The 9,535-nt window shown below is 39.3% G+C and overlaps 1 pseudogene; it reads left to right on the forward strand.

The window, feature by feature from the left end:
- Positions 1 to 1,119: 1,119 nt before the first annotated feature.
- Positions 1,120 to 9,535, forward strand: part of LOC101345003 (interferon-induced very large GTPase 1-like) — a 16,034-nt pseudogene continuing 7,618 nt past the window's right edge.

The following is a 9,535-nucleotide window of genomic DNA, read 5'->3' on the forward strand; positions in this document are numbered from 1 at the left end:
TAACCATTGTCATAGGACAACATTTGTAGTAACTGTTAAATGAGAAACTATTTTGTTCTGTAAGCCTTCATCTTAAGTGAGAATAACAGCAAAATTGGAAGAGCGTAGTCAATGTCACTGAACTGTGCATGCAGAAATTTTTGAAATTGTGTATCTTTGGCTATGTGTATTTTCACCAAAAAATAAGTTGAGAAATTAGAGGGTTGACATGTTGTGGGGTTGTTAACCAATGCCATAAAACAACATGTGTACTACTGTTTCATGAGAAACTATTTGTTTTGTAAGCCTTCACCAGAAGTACAATAAAAATAAATAAATAAATAAATAAACTCATATATGAATGCTCATAGCACCTTTATTCATAACAGCCAAAAAGTGGAAACAACCCAAATGTGCATCAACTGATGAATGGATAAACAACACGTGGTATATCTATAGAATGGAGTATTAATTTCAATAAAAGGAATGAAGTACTGATACATGCTACATGGATGAAGCTGAAAACATGCTATGTGAAAGAAGCATGACACAGAAGACTACATATTATGATTCCATTTATATGAAATGTGCAGAAAAGAGAGACAGAAGGTAGATTAGTGGTTGCCAGGGTCAAGGAGGAGGGGGAAATTGGAAGTGGCTGCTAATGGATATGGCGTTTCTTTTTTGTGTGAAGAAATGTTTTAAAATTTCTTGTGGCGATGGTTGTACAACTCTTATTCTAAAAACCACTAATTTGTACACTATGGGTGAATTGTATCATGTGAATTATATCTAAATAAAGCTGTTTAAAAACAAAAACAAAACAAAAAAAAAAAGAACTACGTCTTACAAAGTTTGGGTGGGTGGTGGATACAGAGGCAGGAGTATAATCATAACTTAATAATATAGTGCCCACTGAAATTGCTATTAAAGTCAAAAAGCAACAAGAAGAAATTCTCAAATATGAAAGAATTCATGAAATGCAGTAACTATATGAACCTTTCTTAAAGGAAATACTTGTTGATGAAATCCAGCTATAAATTTAAAAACAAAAATTCAAAATGAAAAAACCATGGTTAAAGGACTACTAGGCAGCATCAAACCATTTAAACATGGAGCTAAAAGTACAGAACTAGGGGAATGACGATTGCAGAACAAAATATGGAGCCTATAAACCATGAGAGGGAAGGTGAGAAGAAAATTACCAATGCTAATCACGTTATTTTTCTTAGCAGAGAGTCAATAGTGTTTGAAATGGAAACACAATTAAAATGAAACTCTGATTTCCACTTTAAAAAAACAAAAACAAACAAACAAAAAAACAAATACTATCCTGAACCAAACTTCTGTGGAAGAAAATATAGGCACAAAAATTTCCTAGACTCTATTTTAATGTTAGATGCTGCATAATTAACATTATGTAAAAATAGTGCTGACAAGAACAAATATATACATACTCATTTCTAGGAATGGAAAAGAAATATTAAAATTAATTAATTAATTAAAATTAATTAAAATTAAAAATCTATTCAAAGAAATGGGGAAGGACAGACATCATCTTTAATCCACTGCCACTCTTTCTTAAGAGGAAAAAGTTTTCTATCCTTGCCAAAGCATTGCTGACTTTTAAGGAACTATATATACAGTTTCTGGGAAATAAGGGGGAGACTGAGAAACGAAACTGAAAGTCTTTCCACAGCAGTGGGGTAGGTGAGAAGGAAGGGAAGACACAGATAGTTGGGTGACAGAATGAGTTTGCATGTGCTACACCCCACCCAGGGGCACACAAACTCATACACACACAGAGCAACCCACTTTCTAATCAGGAGTCCTCTTCTGATGATGATTTTTAAATGTAAGAGTCATTACTAATCACGTATTCCAAGATTCATGAGCTGTAGCAAGACAATAACAAATTTAAAACATTTAGTGAAACCCATTTTTCTCTTCTTGGCCTTACGATAAATTCAAGCCCTCTGCCACACAGGAAGCCAGAGCCTGGACTAAAGCAGTGAGTGAGCAGTCTATCAGACTCAGGGAAGGAATCTACTCTACATCCAGATCTCTCTGGAGTCACATGAAGACAGGAGGTTAGCCTGAAGGAGACAAGTAAGGAAGAAGGAGGAAAATGGGAGAGAAAGAGATACAAGAACAGATACAGAGACTGAAAAAGAAACAGTGATGGAAAAAGTCAAAGAGAGCAGACTGAAACAGAGACATGAGAATAGAATGTAAGACAGGTAAAGGACAAATATCAATTTGACATCGGCATTGACCCAGAATAGCTACAAATATGGGAAGAAGGGGAGGGCATTATCTAAACAGCTAATCAAGGTAGTTTAATAATTTATATAATACATATAAGCCCAGGGTACTATTGATAGCACAGAAAGGAGAGCTACTAACTGGACCTGCAAGATTAATGGAAGGCTTCACGAACAACGAGAAACTTGAGCTGGGTCAGGAGTATAGAAACCCAGGCAAAGAAGGTGGGGAAGGGCCCATGTAATGTAATATGTAGAGTCAAAAAATTCCATGAGACTGACGGAAGATGGAAGAGTGTAGCTGCTAAGGAAAGAGAGTGAGGTGGGTGGTAAGAAAACGACAAGAACTTGTTGTGAAAGGAATTGTAGAGACTGATTGCTGCCAGACTATTAGGGCCTTGAATAGCAGGATAAGCAGTTTTGATAGTATCACAAGGCAATTCAGAGGCTTTAAATTTTTGTAAACAAGGCAGTATATTATTTAAATTTTGTTTTCAGAAGGATGCTTCTGGATGCAATGTGGAAAAGGAATTACAAGTGATAGAGAAAGACAAAGTTAATAGAATAGAGCAGAAAAGAAGACAATCCAATGGCAGCATGGTTATGGAAATGGAAACAGATTCAGAAGAAAATTCTTAATAAAATATATAGAATAACCATAGCTTGAAATGCAGTATATGCCCAACAAGAAACAAATAGTTCTGGGTGAAGAACTGAAAAAAAATAGTATCCAGAAAAAAATGTGACAATATTACCAACCCCTCTTCATAACTGGGGGGAGAGACAGACCTAGAAGGGAATTTGGACAGGAATCTAGAGCCAGAAATTGAGAATGAGTCTCAAACTACAGTGATCCAGCATCCTACACAAGGTAGTCAATCCACTAAGACCATATACCAGCACTAAGTCCAAAATGAAAGATCAGGATCACAGACAGTAGGTGGACAACAAGAATGAAAAAGAAAAACCAATAAACAAAAACACAACAAACTAGTAGAAACTAGAAACGTTAGAAAAACAAAGGAAGGCCCCAAAATATTCCCTTGATCAACACCAGAACTACATGTCATGGCCCTAATAGCAACGCCTAGAAGAGGCATTCTCTGACCACCTAATGTTAGATGGCCATGTTCTGTCTCAAGTTGCTTTCCATCACATCACTCTCTCTTTCCTTCATAGCATGAATCACAAACTTAAATTATTTTGTGTATTTATTTATTTACGTGTTCATTTTCAGGACTCTGTATGGGCAAGGACCATTTTTTCTTATTCAGCAGTCAATCCATAGCACCTACAACTCTGTCTGGCAAAATGTAAGTATTGGTAAATACCGTAGAACAAATGTTGTGACATCCTTGGCTTATTTTTCCTAGTTTCCTTTATGATACTTAAGTGTGTCAGATTAGGTTAGGTCATGATAAAGAATAAAAGGGTTTCATTGGTCTTAAGGATAAGTAAGACAAAGACAGAGTTCCAGGAAAAGAATATCTAACTTGGTAACTACAACGTCAAGGACAGGATTGTCAAAAGCCCTTTTAGAAAAAAATGGGAATGGAAGTCATACTACACAATGAAATTTTACGAGGAAGTAAGAGCAGTGAAAATGTGTTAGTTTATTTAGCAATCACACATTCCTATTTATTGAGCCAAATTTTCTATTTTACAGAAACCTTATAGTGATGAGAATAAGGAGATTAGGGGCTTAAGGAGGAGACAAACTCCAGACTGCATTTATTTAGAATGAGGTTATCTGAGCATGTTTGATAACCTCACTCTAAACGAAGTTTGAAATAATCGGGAGAGTAAGATAGATTCAAGATATGAAAGAAAGGACCATTGAGAGTGCAAAGCTCAGGGCAGGTGGGTGGAGCTTCTACATTCTCTAGAGAATCAGAAAGTGAGGCTACATGGTGAGGATGAGAGAAGCTTCAATTACTGCTTTATTTCTCCCTCCTTCTAGACCATTCCTCAGGTTGCTGCAGGACCTTCTGTAACCCCATTTTCTAGCAGAGCACAGGGTACATAGAATGTGATCAATGTTGCTGTTGTCAGGTGCTGTCAAGTCGGTTCTGACTTATAGCGACCCTATGTACAACAGAACGAAAAACACTGCCTGGTCCTGCGCCATCCTCACAATTGTTGTTACGCTTGAGCCCATTGTTGCAGCCACTGTGTCAATCCATCTTGTTGAGGATCTTCCTCTTTTTTGCTGACCCTGTACTTTACCAACCATGATGCCCTTCTCCAGGGACTGATCCCTCCTGATAACACGTCCAAAGTATGTGAGACGTAATCTTGCCATCCTCGGTTTGAAGGAGCATTTTAGCTTTACTTCTTCCAAGACAGATTTGTTCGTCCTTCTGGCAGTCCATGGTATGTTCAATATTCTTTGCCAACACCACAATTCAAGGTGTCAATTTTTCTTCGGTCTAATCAGGAGTCCTCTTCTTCTGATGAATACCAAAAAAATAAAACCAAACCTGTTGCGGTCAAGTTGATTCTGACTCATAGTGATCCTATAGGACAAAGTAGAACTGCCCCATTGGGTTTCTTAAGAGTGTCTGGCAGATTTGAACTGCTGACCTTTTGGTTAGCAGTCATAGCTCTTAAACACTATGCTACCAATTTGATGAACATATTTGAGAATATAGTGTCTGATTGTGTGGGATGAAAGAGAGAAAAAAGTCAAAGATGATTATTTGGAGTCTCAGACACTGGAAAAGAAGGAAAGATTTGGAAAGCAGGTGGTGAGTGCAATTTGGGACATCCTGTTTGATGTACCCTAATGAGGAATCCTGACTGGTGAAGACCACATCTCTGTCATATGCTGCCTCTGTACTGGCTCTCAAATATATAACTTCATTCCCTCAGGCCCCTAGGTACTCAACTTTCTTCTCTCTTCTTCTCAACTATCTATGAACAACCCCCAAACATGTGAATGTCTGCTGCCCAAAGGACAAGTTCCTTTCTGTCCAGGCTAACAGTTTTCTACAAATCGCTAGAGACACAACGATGATAATTTTGGGGTGCAGTGTTCTATCTGTGGACATTAGATCCTGGTTGTTAATCATACTGTTCATGACTATTGATTTTTGGTTACTTGTTTTGTCAGTTACTAATACAACTGATGAATCTTTCCTAAAGTTATTGTAGATTATCTACTTCTCCTAGTAATACTGTGAATTTTTCCTTTTTATACATTTTGAGACTATATTATTAAGTGAATGCAAATGTAGAATCGTTACATCTTCTTAGTGAATTAAAATATTTATCATTATAACTTGAGATTTTTGTCTCATGTTTTTTTTTACTTAAATTCTACTTCTCTGACATTAATACAGCTAGTTACTCTAGCTTTCTTATGGTGTTTGCACTCATCCCTTTACTCTCATACTTTCTGTATCTTTATGTTTTAGATATGAGTTTTGCAACCAGCAAAAAGTTGGGTTTTCTTTTTTAATTTATCCTGATAATCTTGGCCTTTTAACTGAAGCATTTAGTACACTTATAATTGATATAATTGAGACATACAGGGTTAACTGTCCTGGCAGAATAAAAGAGCTGTTAAATGGGAACCACAACCTGTCAACATAAAATAAGGTTAGAACAACCTGTGAATTACTACTTCCTCCTTAGTGTTTTTCTAGTCCCTTTCCCCTTCTTACAGGCTCTGCATGTGCAGAAGAGCAAAGTGTGACTGCTGTTCTGGCCCACCGAAAGGGGTTAAGTAATACAGAAGATCAGTGCGCCTGCGCCATATCCCTTATCCCATAATAAGTGATGCCGAGAGCTGCAGAGGGGACTCCGTCTTGAATATCAGCAGTTTCCATCTTGGATTCCAGACGTGCACGCAACCTAATTAGTATGCACTACCATTCCAAGGAGTACCCACCCCTTCAAAGATACCCACTGAATATTCATTGCTGTGTTGTCCCCGTTGAACCCATATGAGCCCTAGCCTTGCTCCTCATTGCAAGTCAGTCTTTTGGAGAGGGATGAGCCCTGAATGACTCCTTTTACTTGTCACAAGTAAAATAAACCTGTTAGAGCTGAACCCAAAAATTGTCTCCTCTGTGTATTCTTACAAGAGAAAGACAAGGACCCATTGAGTCTGGAGGGCCTCCGTGCCCTCAGTGGTAACATAATGACCAATATTACATACTCTGTGCCTCCAGTTAAAGCAAAGATTGCTGAGCTCTTTGCAAAGGCTGCATTAAAGCCTTAGTCTTAAAGATTAGCTCTTTGTGATCTCAACCGTAAATGTTAAATGGTTCACCATGCGAAGGCTCTGGTTTCTAGCTTTTGTTCTCTAGCCTCCCATGACTTCTCAGCCTCTCATCCCTTGTGGATTAGTAAATGATCCCTAAATGCCAAGCTCATCTCTTTGATTTACTTCTTCTGTAAGGTATTTGCCAGGTAATTCCTATAATCTAGTAAAATCCTTGAGGATTATAGAATTTGTTTTAAAATTTTATCCACCTGTTTTAGGTATCTTCAGTTTGGAAGGTTGGTTTCAATAGCTTAGACTGCCATGGAAGGGTAGATTCCGATTCCAGTGTCACTGAGGAAGATGGAAAGCTCCAAGTGAGAATGACTATATGGATGATGATTTAAGGTGAAGTGACTATTATAATAATCCAATAAAGACATAATGAGGGCAAAATATATGGAAGAGCTGATGAGGGAGTGAAAAAAAAAGCAGAGATTGAGGAGAAATTTGGGAGGATAAACTGAAGACATGGTGAACTAAATTCATGTTAGCAGAAGTTGGACACCCACTGGCCTGGAAATATGGTAGTGTCATTCAATGTGACAGGAATCACAGGAAGAAAGAAAACCTGAATAATGTGAGCAGTTGAGACATGTGAAATCTCACCTCATCTGCTCTCCAAAAATATGACCTAGAAGAATTGGAGGGGAAAAAATAGCACTGACAAATCATTGAACACAGGAATAAATTTGAATCTACACACAGACTTGGATGCTATCAGTATATAGAAAGTTGATAATATAATAAAAAGATATTAAATAGGGGTAGATAAAAAGTAAGAAGACAGCAACAGATAAATGCAGGTTCGAGTGCATTTAGAAGGGTAGAGAGCAACAGAAAAAGGAGGGTCGAAAGTAAATAAAGATCATGAAAGAACTAAGAAGATGTGACAGAGAGGTAGAAATGAAACTTGTCAACAAAAGTCTGACAGAACCTAACAGAAAGAGAATCAGTTGGTGGCATCGTTTTTATTTCGCTAACAATAATAATCGAACTGTCAAATGCATATACATTTTCAAACTCAAACCCTCAGTTCAATGCTCTCCATGTAATTTATTCTTGGACAGGAGGTGCCAAAAGCCATAGTATTAACTTGCAATTCACCCTGGCTACTAAAATGGCAACACATGTTGAGAACACCCAGAATGTCTTACACACACACACACACAAATCATTAACAAAATATATTTGTTATAACAATGAAAGGAGGCAATGGGAAAGCCTTGGAGACTTGCATCCTTAACTACAATCACAATTTTAGCTACGTGGCTGACACAACTTAACAGCAGACACAATCAGACGAAGTGAGTGTCTCTTCTCCCCACATCAATGGACACAGCAGAGTCCATTCCAGAAGAACACCCGCTCATAGGCAAAAGAAGGCAAAATCTCCAAGAGATGCTGAGAGAAGTGGGGCTGGCTGCTGAGTACTAGTTGCCCATGCTGCAGGAACAACTGGGCATTACCTGTGCCCAGGCCTTACAACACCTAGAAGAAAAAGAACTGAAGCTAAATTCCAGGCACAACATCCTCGGGAAAAATGGGGCCTGGAGAAACTGCTTAATCTGTCACACTCAAATAGCCTTTCAAAGTTACAGTAATCTCAGAAAAATAAGCAAAAGTAGGCACAATAGGCTGTGTAGGAGCTGAAGAACTTGATGTCAGAAGGGGGGAAAAGACAGCAAGAGGCAGTGGGGACAGAAGAAGCAGAGCTGAGGCAGGCAATGGTGATCCCAAGAGAGTACTGGCCACTGCCTGAGAAGCCTCTAAGGGAAGTCACGGAAAACATGCAGAGACATCTCAACTTCGTGAAGTGACACTGTCCCACAGGCAAATCCTCCCAGATAGAGATCTGATGAGATGGAGATCTGGAGGGCTGACCCTGCAGAGAATTCACAAAACCTGTCACCAAATGGATTTGACAGCAACGAGAGAAGAGCTATTTAGTCTCCCCAAGGATTATTCATTCTTTGGCCCTGAGCAAGGCACCCGAATGGAAACAAAGGAATTTTCATCTTCTCAAGCAGAATCTATGTTTACCCAGACTATAGAGAAGCTGGGCTTCAGTGTCACAGCCTCAGCTAAGGGTGGAGGGTGGGGATTCAGCCTGGAGGCAGATATGGATCACAGCCAACATTCAGAATCCCAGCAGAAATAACAGTCATCGTCTGAGCACTCTTATTTCTGTACAATCAAGTTGAGCTATGTCTGAGTGACCTCTTGCTACTTTCCCATTGACGAGCTCCAGTTCTTCAAGGCTGCTCACCAGGAACTGAAATGCATTGAAGACCTTCTGGGACAACCTAAAGGCCCAGACACCCTTCCCTTGCTGAGGTGCAGGACTGAGGCCTTCTTCCCAGGTTTGGCTCTCATGCTAACCAGGGCCCTCTGCACCTGGGCGGAATCTACTGTTGGAAGGCCGTTTCAGAGGGTTTCCAAAGTGAGCAGCTGGCAGAAGTGAAGCAGCGGTCAGCAGAAGCCCTGGATATTTACATAAGGAGCAGCTACTGTGGCTTTGTAGTGAAAATTGCTATAGGGGTGAACGTTTCAGACTCTCGTTCAAAAACAGCCTCTCAGATCACAAACTTCTAAAATCCCCAAACCAAAGTCCAATTATCTGTGGCCCACACAGGTGGCTAACCAGAAGCGATGGCCTTGCCCAGTGGAAAGCTTGCTTCATAGCCAGCAATCAAACCTGGTGTGTCATTGACTGGGGACTTCAGCTGGTGCCCATTTGGGACATCATCCTCTCCATCCACAGAAGCAATTTTAAGGATCCTCTTTGGGTGGCTAAATGCCTAAAAGACAGCTACACTGCTCTGACTTGCCTCACTGCCCAGATCCAAGATGGAGAGTAATTCCACAGTGCCAGTAAGGGAGCTAAGGTTTTTCTAGAGGATATGAAATCCTGGAAGGTATCTTTTCATTTATCCCTAGCCGCTCTTAAAATTCTCTCTTTATCTTTGGTTTTGGCAAGTTTGATTATAATATGTCTTGGTGACTTTCTTTTGGGATCTACCTT

This window comes from Trichechus manatus, unplaced genomic scaffold (genome assembly GCF_000243295.1).
Source record: "Trichechus manatus latirostris isolate Lorelei unplaced genomic scaffold, TriManLat1.0 scaffold00232, whole genome shotgun sequence".
NCBI lineage: Eukaryota > Metazoa > Chordata > Mammalia > Sirenia > Trichechidae > Trichechus > Trichechus manatus.